This window comes from Micropterus dolomieu, linkage group LG13 (assembly GCF_021292245.1).
Source record: "Micropterus dolomieu isolate WLL.071019.BEF.003 ecotype Adirondacks linkage group LG13, ASM2129224v1, whole genome shotgun sequence".
Taxonomy (NCBI): Eukaryota; Metazoa; Chordata; class Actinopteri; order Centrarchiformes; family Centrarchidae; genus Micropterus; species Micropterus dolomieu.
The window spans coordinates 2,072,971-2,084,504 of NC_060162.1; the positions used below are offsets into that span (position 1 = coordinate 2,072,971).

General features: G+C 40.7%; 1 protein-coding gene across 2 annotated transcripts in view; it reads right to left on the minus strand.

Annotated features, from left to right (window-relative positions):
- The window catches only part of LOC123982332 (seizure 6-like protein), a 55,229-nt gene extending 51,273 nt beyond the window's left edge, over nt 1–3,956 (minus strand). For both annotated transcript variants that reach the window (XM_046067799.1, XM_046067798.1), the window contains exon 1: nt 3,885–3,956. The gene's annotated coding sequence lies outside the window, so the exon portion shown is untranslated. The remainder of the gene's footprint in view (nt 1–3,884) is intronic.
- Nucleotides 3,957–11,534: the final 7,578 nt, after the last annotated feature.

Sequence of the window (11,534 nt, forward strand, 5' to 3'; positions counted from 1 at the left end):
AGCAGGAGATTTTATTATAATTAAAGAATATGAAAGTAGTTTGATGTCTTGTCATTATGCAGCTATTATTTGGAAGCCCACAGCCGACTCTTTATTTCCCTCATAAATACAGAAACATGGAGGTCACATCAAACTAGAAATACAATATGTAAAAAGTATTGGTATCGGTATCGGCAATACCAGCCTGGGTATTACTTGGTATTGGATCAAACAGGAATTAAGTGGTATCGCACATCTTTATTCCAAATGTATGTGACTGCAAATAGCTTCTATTAGCGGGATTATTTCATTCTTCTTGAAGATTTTAAAGCTTTATTATTGGATGTTTGGTTTGTGTGTATCTTATTTTGTTTGCTCTTGTTTTTGCTAAGTAACAGTGCTCTATAAATAAATAAATATTATTATTATTATTATTATTATTATTATTAATTCTTCTAATTGTTTTTTTCTCATTCTATTTATCTCTAGATTGTTGGCTTTCCAACTTTGTATTATATGTTGTCTTGTGTGTGCTGGTTGCTCCAGGTCTGAAAAGTGCATGAAGCCAAAGCTAAAGTGCCTTTAAACCTGAAATCTCAGCAGGGGGCGACTCCACTGGTTGCAAAGTCTGACTGCATTGGAGTCAATGGCAAAATAAGGCTACTTCTCAGCTGATTTATTACCTCAGTAAACACTTTCCCAATGAGTTTATGGTCTCAGTCGCTAGTATAAACTCTTCTTCAACACAGCATGATGTTCATTTAGTAAATTATGGTCCCATTTAGAGAAAACAGACCAGAAAGCAGGGGAGACTTTAGGGCTGGGCTACCTTGTGATTCATTGACAAGTCAGAATAGAGGTGACTTGTATCCGCTGCTCAGTGTACATTTAACTAGCCTTGATCTTGTTTTTGGTTGTTGTTGTTGTCTTAGACCTTTCACAGCATGTTTTCACTTCATGAAGTTAACCGGAACATTTTAGTTTAGGTGGGGTAATTTTTGGGGAAGCCAAGTGAGAGGAGATGTCCTTTTTGGAGGGCTATTATCTAATGTATTGTGCTATTACATTATTTACACAAAATTGAAAGTTGCATTTACCGACATGTATGCTCTCTCTCTCTCTCTCTCTCTCTCTCTCTCTCATTCACTGTCTCTCACACCAAATAGCATATGCTTATAGTGCACAGTCCAAACAGGCTACAGTTAAGAATAAAAGAAGCATTCAAAAGCTCAATCAGAAGATGTTTGAAGTTTGCATAGTAGCAGTGGTGCATGTATCAAGTAGGCCTACATACTTCTTATTTAATGCTTGGCCAAATGTTCATAACACAACATCACTCAAGACTAACAGCCGTGTACCAGACCAACAGTACCAAGAGTATAAACACTCATTCAGGTAGCCTAACCTGGCCCAGTGCCCTGTGCCAGGTGCTGTCTGTGGTGCTCATTATCTATAACCGCAGTAAAAACAATAAGGTTACTTTTACGGACTGTTCATTCAGCAGCTAAATCCAGGCAAGCAAAGCAAAACAAACAATATAAACACATCAAAAATCGCACACAGAGCTGCAGTTCAGTTAAGTTCAGAGAGAGAAAGTGACATTTCACTCACCCTATCTGAAAAGGAAGGCCATTCTCCTGTCTGTCATGGTGGTTAAGTTATAGAATTTCCCACTGGTTTTTACGTCCTCCGCAACAACAGAGTCAGTTGAAGTTTGGCGCTACCAGATAGCCACTCTGTACGGATCTAGTTTTCCTCATTAAACGTCCATAACCCCTTTTTCCTCTCCAGGCGCAGCTCCAGTTTTGGTGTTGGTCTTCCATCAGATTTAATATTAAGTTGCTGCTGTAGTGGTAGTTTAGTAAAACTATTTATTATAACTAAAAACTCCAAATCCCCACCCTCCATAACTGCACCAGCTAAAGTTGCTAACAGCTCCCGTTATTTCACCTGAATGATGTTGATCGCATGCTGCGATTTGATTGCCGTGAAGCCAGACAGCGGCTGGCTTCCCTTGGCATCATCCTGACTAATCAGTTAGGCAGTGGCCTCATCTGATTGATTAATCATTTAATTTTTTTTCACAAAGGGATGCCAACTCTGCCTGGCCTCCCCGCGTAGTCAGACTGCACGTCAGTCTACGGTGGTGCTGAAAACATCTTGTTTACTGTTCGGGTGTACTAAAGGACACTCTAAGGAGTTGTCTGTTCATTTTTTGGGGGATAAGTACATTTGGTTTTCTAAGCCTGCCACAGTTAACGCGAATTCTGGATGCACCTTACTAACCAAGCTAGCTGGCTCCACCTTCTCGTCCAAATATGGTCACTTCTGGTTCCAATAAAACAACATGGCGACGGCCAAAATGTCAAACTTGAGGCTTCAAAGTGGTAGTCCACAAACCAACGGGAGACACCACAGTGAGTACGTCCACTTCTTTTATACAGTCTGTGGTTGTCTAACTTTAATGAAACAACATGGCGAAGGTCTGACTTTAAAAACGGATCTTGGTATCAATGAGACTACCTGATTTCTAGCCATTATAGCATCCAGACCCCCCTAAAGCTAGCAGAATATATTGAACATTAGGCTTGTTAACCCACAATTAAAGCCACTGGCGAGCAGGACGTTTTCAATGAAACGTAGTGTGTACTCTGAGTTGAGAGTGCATGAATCATTTATAATAACTGACTTGCTCATTAGTCTCAATGGCAGGAGAACAGACTTCATTTTTCAGCTACTGATGGTAGGAGGTGAAGTTTTAATATTAACGCCAGACTGTCAGAACATTTATTGCTGTGGCAGAGTTGGCAGTGAAGATGAAAGCATGAGGTCAGCCATATATCTCCATGATGCTTCCTCCAGTCATAATCAGAACTGCTCGGCAGGAAGACAAGGCTTTGTTATATCTGATTAATGAGCGAAACATTGCTGCTTGAAGTTTTGTCATTTTAGTCGGGACCATCATCATTCTCTATGTATTCTCTATCTATAAGTCACTAAACACAAATAGAGAGCTGAAGTCCTGCCCTCTTTTTAAAGCTGCACTAAAGGATGAAATGAACATGTGTTTTGTGACAGGGGTCACACGCCTCTGCAGTTCCCATCAGCTCTTTAAGCATCATTTAGATAATATGAGTATACACTATGGCCCGATGTTTTATACATATACTTTATTTTTCTGTATTTTCTGTAGTTTCCCAGGACAGCGTTTGCTGGCTGATTCCCGGTGGAGCAACAGTAACACAAAAAGTGTGCTGAATTTTGGTAAATTGATTCGTCAAACTCGGACTGCTGAAGCTTCATATTAAAGTCTAAACATTGCAATATATCCAGTATGAACGGTAGGAATGATTACAGCAAGCGACACTGTTTTAGTATTTGTATGGACTATTGTTTGATTATGAATTTCTAACGGCGGTCAGAAGCTAAAGATAATGGTGTTGAAAAAACAGATTTTACAGTCTGCAGCTTAAACAAGTTCACTGGTTTGTGCCTCTGGCCGGCTCCTTCTTTATAGAAACGGCTGTCGAGTCTCATGGGTATCAGAGTAGGACTGTTTAGAGCCATCCGCCAAAATTACAAAGAACACATGAACTCTCAGACACAAAAATTATTAAAGCTGGGGGTTATATAAACTTGTAATATCATCCAGGCGGGTTCTGTGTTTCTACAGGCCAAATTGTAAGTAGGGGAGAGCGGGGTGAGTTGAGACAGTTTTTACTTGAGGTGTCTTTAAAGGAGACCTATTATGCTTTCCCACATTTTATGACTTACCCACAATGTTATAATGTTGGATGTTCGTGTTAAACAGCCAAAGCTTCAAAAAATTAGGTTACAGCATTTATAGGAAATCCCTGTGAGCAAAAACCTCAAATTTCCTCTTGTTCTGAACGCTCTGTTGTCACCTGCTTTATCTGCCAACGGCTCCGTTCTCCGTACGATGGAGCCACAGGATGGTCATGTGCTTCCACACTAAGGGCAACGGCTCAGTCTGCCTGTTCTGCCCAGCAACAACAACAGCCTGGTAACATGCTTCAGGTCTTGGCCAATCAGAAGACAGTGGGCTTTGAGAGGGGGGGTCTTAAAGAGACAGGAGCATCTACAGCTTGTTTCAGACAGAGGCTGAAATGAAGGCCTACATGAAAAGATGAAGAGTGAGTATAAGAAAAAAAATAAAATTTTAATCTTTGAATCATGCAAAGCTGCCATACAAGAGTCACAGAACTACAATATAGGACAGGAAAAGCAGTTTAATAGGTCTCCTTTAAAGTGAGGACATGACTGACATGTCTCCAACTAAAACATGTACATATACTTCAGGATGTGGTGCATCCCTGGGAATAATTTACATTTATTCATTTAGCTGACGCTTTTATCCAAAGCGACTTACAATTGCTATATATGTCAGAGGTCGCACGCCTCTGGAGCAACTAGGGGTTAAGTGTCTCGCTCAGGGACACAATGGTGGATGGGGATTGAACCCAGGTCTTTCACACCAAAGGCATGTGTCTTATCCATTGCGCCATCACCTAAAATAAACTGTTTTCAAAATCTGGCTTTCAAAAAAAAAGTGGACTTGCTCCATATCAGGGGTAAGTTGAGCCACATGGGGGTCGGGGGCATCAACGTAGGGATGGGAGAAATAACCGATTCTTAGATGCATTGCGATGCGGACGTGGAAGATTATGAATCGATTAATAAATATCTAAAAATCGATTATTTAAATGTTAATTATTAACGTAATGTTGACGGAACGCAATAGGCGGAACTCACGTAAGTGCAGCGCCTGGACCGTCTGTGGAGCGCACGCAGCAGTCTGTATTTGGCACACCACCGCTGTGGAATGAATAACCCCCCACTAAAATGTCACACAATCATTAAAATAAGTGTGCAAGTAATGATTTTAATTCGCACACGCACGGTGACACGCTTGGCAGCTCCCTGCGTATCTTGTGTGCGAGGCCGAGCGAATGAGAGAGAGAGAGCGGCAGAACATGACGCTGAAAGTTAGCGGAGGAAAATATTAGCAGTAAGTTTCTGACTGGTAGTAAACGTGCAGCGTAGGTCGCAGTGTGTCCGTCAATAAAAGCCTGTAGTTTCCCCAACAGCTGGAAACGTGAAGGCTGTTGGCGCTAGCTAACATCTTTACTGTACAAGGGCCTTCAGCGTCACAGCCCCCACCCGCTGGAAGTCACCCCCACAGAGATCCGAAATGCTCCCTGTCTGGACACTTTCAAAATCTACTAAAAACCCAGCTCTTTACCCAGGCATTCAATCCTGAATTACTTTTTATTGTTCTGTCACTGTAACTATGTGTAAAGTGTCCTTGGGTCCCATGAAAGGCGCTAAAAATATTTATTTATTTATGTAACGTTAGCTAAATTAGTAACAAAGTAATATTAATTATCAGCTGTATGTCATTACCAACTAACATACTAGTCAAGTGTTGAGAACATCTGGTACAAGCTTAGACTAAACTGGTGTCCAGCTCTGTCCTGTACACATACTGTACATCCTGATAATTATTAGTTTTCAGAGGAGTCTGACAACTGGTTGTTAATGAAATGAAGGACCATGGAAGTCATTTTAAGCTAATTAGGAGATGTTTCTTTTGGATTTTAATGTGCAAATTAAAAGCTTAGTAATTATCCAGGGATCTTGTATAGAAAATATGATAATCGTTTTATAATCAAATCGCAGCCCTCTGAATTGTAATCGAATCGTAAGGTGCCCAGAGATTCCTACCGCTACATCAATGTAATTTTATCATGCAAACTTAAACATCAGGTCCAAACATTTAATTGCATTTAGATAGTGAAACACTGCAGCTGTGTCTCCTAGTATAGTTTTAAAGTAATCCTGTTGATCGTCATGTCCCGAGCCACCTGATGAATGGACTTCCCATTTTTGTACCTCTCCAAACCCACAAGAGGAGTTGAAGCCCGTCTGTCTTCCAGTCATAGAAGCATGACATGATGGTTTCTGGTCTAAAATGCATTATGTCCCATCATTTTGCTGATGCATAAGAATACAATGTAAAATTACAGTAAAATATCTGGCTCAACTTCCCCCAGGTCATTTTAACAAACTTGTGTCATCCAGCAGTTTACTTTTCAAAGATTGACTTTTCAAAAATGTGTATTCATATAAACAATTTTGTGTGTGGTTGCTGAGAAACAAGGGGTGGCTCAACGTCCCCTTAGGCTCAAATCACCCCGCTCTCTCCTACACGCTGCGGCTTGGTCGTGCCGCATTTCCTCTTAGCCAGCAGGATTCAGGGTGTTGGTAAATCTGGCCCTGTGTGTACAAAGATCACAAGTACACAGAAATGCTAATAAACAGTATAAACTACAGCTTTCACCAAGTGTTGATACTCAGAGCAGCCATCTTGGATCAACGAAGTCGGGGTAGTGCAGTTCTCCCAACTTTCCAAGTCAGAAAGTCCCTTTGAAATTTCCGACTTTGAACTCGGAAATTCCGACTTCCCATGTCAAATGGATCGCATCATGATTTGGACCACATAATGAAAGTGGCCCAAATCCAAAAGATCAGATTCCATGTGAATTGGGCTGTTTACACTAATCAGATCTGAGTCACATTTGAACAAATAAAAAAAACTAATTTGCGTCATTTTGGGTCTGAACGCAGCCTACTTTAAGGAAATATTTAAAGAAACATTTGAAGCAGGAATACAGAACAAGGAAGAAACCCTCCCAGAACGAATGGCTTCTCCCACTTTGGAAGTAACCAAAGTAACAGCCGACATTGTTGTGGTTTTGTTATCTTTATTGTGTTGACAGAATTTTCTAGAAAGTGTTTGAGTAATTGGTGGCTGACAGTGCTTTTGTCCTTAATTGGTCTCCAGTGTGTTTGTGCTCATTTGCATTCACGCTGCCTTTGTTTTGTTATTGCACTCATCCCAATTACCTCGTTTATAGCAAGAGGGTCATCATCTGACTTTGACCCATCTAAACAATGATGTGCTATGAGAGAAACACGTGAATACAGATAGATTGGGGCAGATTTATGATGAGCTCTTTGGTTTAAGTGTGGCCTCCGGTCATCTGAACATACAGATCCACCGCCAGCTACGGGCTTGGGTGTTTAAAGAGGTTTTGTGAAGTCTTTCTGATTGAGATTAAAAAGCAGAGCTCGTTGAACATATTGTGTGATTAATTTCCTGTCGTGTATCAGGAAAATGTGCTGACAGCTTCCAGAGCTGCGCTGCTACCTGAGCACTTGGGTTTCACTCATGAGATGAATAATTAAAGCCCAGATGTTGTGAAGTCATAAAGCACAGATTGTGTTTATAAACATTTTCCACCGTTGCAGTTTTAAAGATTAATGTGCAGCGTTTAGTTCTGGGGAGAGGACAATAGACACGTTGACGAGGGCTGACAGACTTGTGGCGTTTTTTTGAGGTTTGTTTGATGGAAATTTGCTGCGACATCAGCTAATGTGACAAGCTATAGTTTGATGGGGGATTCAGCTTTCTGAGAACATTGTCAGTCAAGAGACTAAAAAAGCTGTGATTTAATAAAAAAAGGAAGAGGAGGAAACAATGAGGATATAAACAAATATGTTAGAGGAGAACATCACAGATCAGCTTCTGTGGGGTTTAAAATCTTACTTTAAACTTTGACTCTCATTTAAAGTGCTACCAAAAGTTTTTTAGTTTGCAGATTTTTATTCCACTACACAAAACCAGAGCAGCTGATTTAAGTGATCAGCACCTTCAATCAGGGGAGGATAATCGGTGAAATCAGCCGCTGCTTGTTTTCCACCAAACTGCTGGGACTGCAGCATTAATGCAGCTCGCAGCGAGAGAAAGCCACTGAAGGGGAGGAGTAACGAGGAATGATAATGCTGTGGGATAATAGCGCGCCACCGATCCGAACGTCGAGCAGAAAAGGTCATCTGACGCAACTGGAGACGAGAAAAGAACCGCTGAGCAAATTAAACACTTTAAATCTAATAAAGTGGGACTGTCGCCGTGGCTGGAATGACAAAGGTCAAAAGTAGTGGCAGAAACCTAAACTCACTGCCTGTGTGTGCAAATTAACTACACAACACCAGAACACCAGACAGACAGAATCTGTTTGGCTTTGCAAAATAAATCACAGCGTACTTTTTATCATACCTAAAAAAAATGTAATAATAAAAAGTCATTGCTTGTTTTATCCTGAGACAGAAACTACATGACATATTTTTGTGTCTTTTAAATGTTTCTATTAGATGTTATTGTTTGTAGAAAAATGAGGTAATCCCAGTCAAAACTGGTGCAGTCTGTTTTCAGCCTGTTCCTCTCAGTGTCCGGCTAAAGTGCATATTTTTTGACACCTACAGCAACAAATCTGCTCTGCATATCACGCCGTGACACCTGGGTGACAGTGAAAGGGTTATTTTGCTTTTGTATGAATGCTGCATGCTTGGTGTGTTTTTTATTGGTCTGTCTGTTTGTGCTGTCTCTTTCTCACTTCAGTTCAATGCGGGTTGGCTTTACTCGCATGACGTTAGCTTACAACACATTCTCACTTCCGACTCATCACGTATTGACGCTTGCTCGAGGCCCTTTAGCGTCATTTTTAGACTTTCAGATTTTTAGACGTCTTTTCTGTTAATTATCATATACCTGCCTTTACCGTCAAAAACTGACGCTACCCAGTGCGTTACAAACGGACGCCGATGGGTGTTGACCGTGCGTCCATATGTGACAAGTTGGGGAGTGAGAATGGGTTGCAGCAGAAAGTCGCATATAAACAATAAAATATAAAACTATAAAAAGGAAATTTTAAGGAAAGGAAAAACAAACAAAATCTTACATTGAAACTATGTCTTGATTTTTGACATGCAGTAACCTATTATCCTGCGAATGAACAAGTATTAAAATAACAAATAATAATAACTGTAATATCACAGTCAATTTATACAAACAACAACAATCATTTATGTTATTTGTTTAGCTCTTAGAGCGAAGGACGATTGCAGATTCAACTCCCGCTCTTAACAAATGTTTTTTCTTTTGTATTTTTTTATTACCCTCTTCAACAAAGTTGTGAAAACAAGTTATGAAGAGATTCAGGGGAATCCAATCACACTTTCAGCGTTCAGTCCTGTTTGGTTTGGCTGTTAGTACATACGGCTCAAAACTATCCAGCTGGTGCAGACGTGAAAGGTCACCGCACCATCAGGAGTCAGTAGGTGCTCTGAAGATTCGACTTTCTGTTTGGGAAAGCCTTGATGTCTGCCGTTTCAAAGGCCCGTGGAATAAGTTGTGCGGGGACTCCCTGGGGTGCTGTGATATCTGGGTGACCTCCCGATCACAAAGAGAGGATGAAAGGGACCACTTGCTGGTCCTTAACAAGGGTTTCGTAGAAAATGGGAGCACGTGCTTTAGCTCGCCATAACCAGGGCAGTTGTGCCTATTTCAGGACATCAGTGGACTGTCCAGACAGATTTATTGATTCTGGGAGTCTCCAAAAAGCCCAGACTGCCACATCACAACAGGTCTTAGACTGGGATTACTGGGGATTGAGGTGTTCGGCTCAGTCTAGTTAATGGAACAGATACTACAGGAACACTCTGATCTCTGCTTCGGGACAAGGATGGCTTTATTAGCTTTGTCCTGAAGAAGGAAACGTGTTTTTGAGTTTCTGCCAATGTGAGTTTTTTCTAACCGTGCCTTACCAAAAACAAATTCCACCGTAAATCAAATTCATTACACCAGTTCGCGGGTGCACCGCTCAAACACAGACCCACACGATGCTGAACCAGGACCAAAGACACGATCATAAAATACAGTCTGCAGTATCATCGCTAATTCATAATTCTTCTCATTCCCATCAAGATTAAAGTTTCAACTTACTCTTTTTTAGCAAATATCTCCTTTCTTCTTGCTCATGTTGACTGTGAATGATGTAATCTGCGTCCAATACAGCAGTATTTTCACAAATCTGAAACTGTGATTTAAAGAAACTTTGGTCTCTGTGGAATAATCAAGTCCAGATTGGAGAGCTCTAGGTATAGTGGCTTTGGATCTGGACCTGGTCTAATGTGGTCTACAAGTGAAAAAAGCATTGAAATCGCCCTTTAAAGTATTTTCACAAATTGGATAAAAGGTTTCACAAATCTGAAACTATGTTTGATTGAAACTTTAGCCTCTGTGGGACAATCAAGTCCAGATTTGAGATCTCTAGATATAGTGGTTTTGGATCTGGACCTGGTCTAATGTGGTCTGCATGTGGAGAAAAAGCAGTGAAATTGCCCTTATTTCAAATCTAAAATAGTGTTTCAGACAGTGTTAAGTCTTTGCCTAAAATGCACAACAGCTTTCACAGCAGTAAGAGGTGTAATAAAAACCAAATACTACTAAATATGATTCTTATTATGTTGTATAATAACATTCGGCAATGCTGCTCCTTTCTGTCTGCATCATTAACCGGTGATGATAGCTTTAGCCTCAGTCCTTTTAGTCTAACACAGGACTGAGTTCGGATTAGGCCTGTATCATGTACAGGTGCTGTTCATATAATTATAATATCATATCATCAAAAAGTTTATTTATTTCAGTAATTCCATTCAAAAAGTGAAACTTGGATATTATATTCATTCATTACACACATACTGATATATTTCAAATGTTTATTTAATTTAATTGTGATGATTAAAACTGACAACTAATGAAAATCCCAAATTATATATATAATATATATAATATCTCAGAAAATTAGAATATTACTTAAGACCAATACAATAACAGGATTTTTAGAAATGTTGGCCAACTGAAAAGTATGAACATGAAAAGTATGAGCATGTACAGCACTCAATACTTAGTTGGGGCTCCTTTTGCCTGAATTACTGCAGCAATGCGGCGTGGCATGGAGTCCATCAGTCTGTGGCACTGCTCAGGTGTTATGAGAGCCCAGGTTGCTCTGATAGTGGCCTTCAGCTCTTCTGCATTGTTGGGTCTGGCGTATCGCATCTTCCTCTTCACAATACCCCATAGATTTTCTATAGGGTTAAGGTCAGGCGAGTTTGCTGGCCAATTAAGAACAGGGATACCATGGTCCTTAAACCAGGTGCTGGTAGCTTTGGCACTGTGTGCAGGTGCCAATTCCTGTTGGAAAATGAAGTCTGGTAGACGGCTGCGTTGACCTTGGACCAACACCAGCAGATGACATGGCACCCCAAACCATCACTGACTGTGGAAACTCTACACTGGACTTCAAGCAACGTGGATTCTGTGCCTCTCCTCTCTTCCTCCAGACTCTGGGGCCTTGATTTCCAAAGGAAATGCAAAATTTACTTTCATCAGAGAACATAACTTTGGACCACTCAGCAGCAGTCCAGTCCTTTTTGTCTTTAGCCCAGGCGAGACGCTTCTGACGCTGTGTCTTGTTCAAGAGTGGCTTGACACAAGGAATGCGACAGCTGAAACCCATGTCTTGCATACGTCTGTGCGTGGTGGTTCTTGAAGCACTGACTCCAGCTGCAGTCCACTCTTTGTGAATCTCCCCCACATTTTTGAATGGCTTTTGTTTCACAATCCTCTCCAG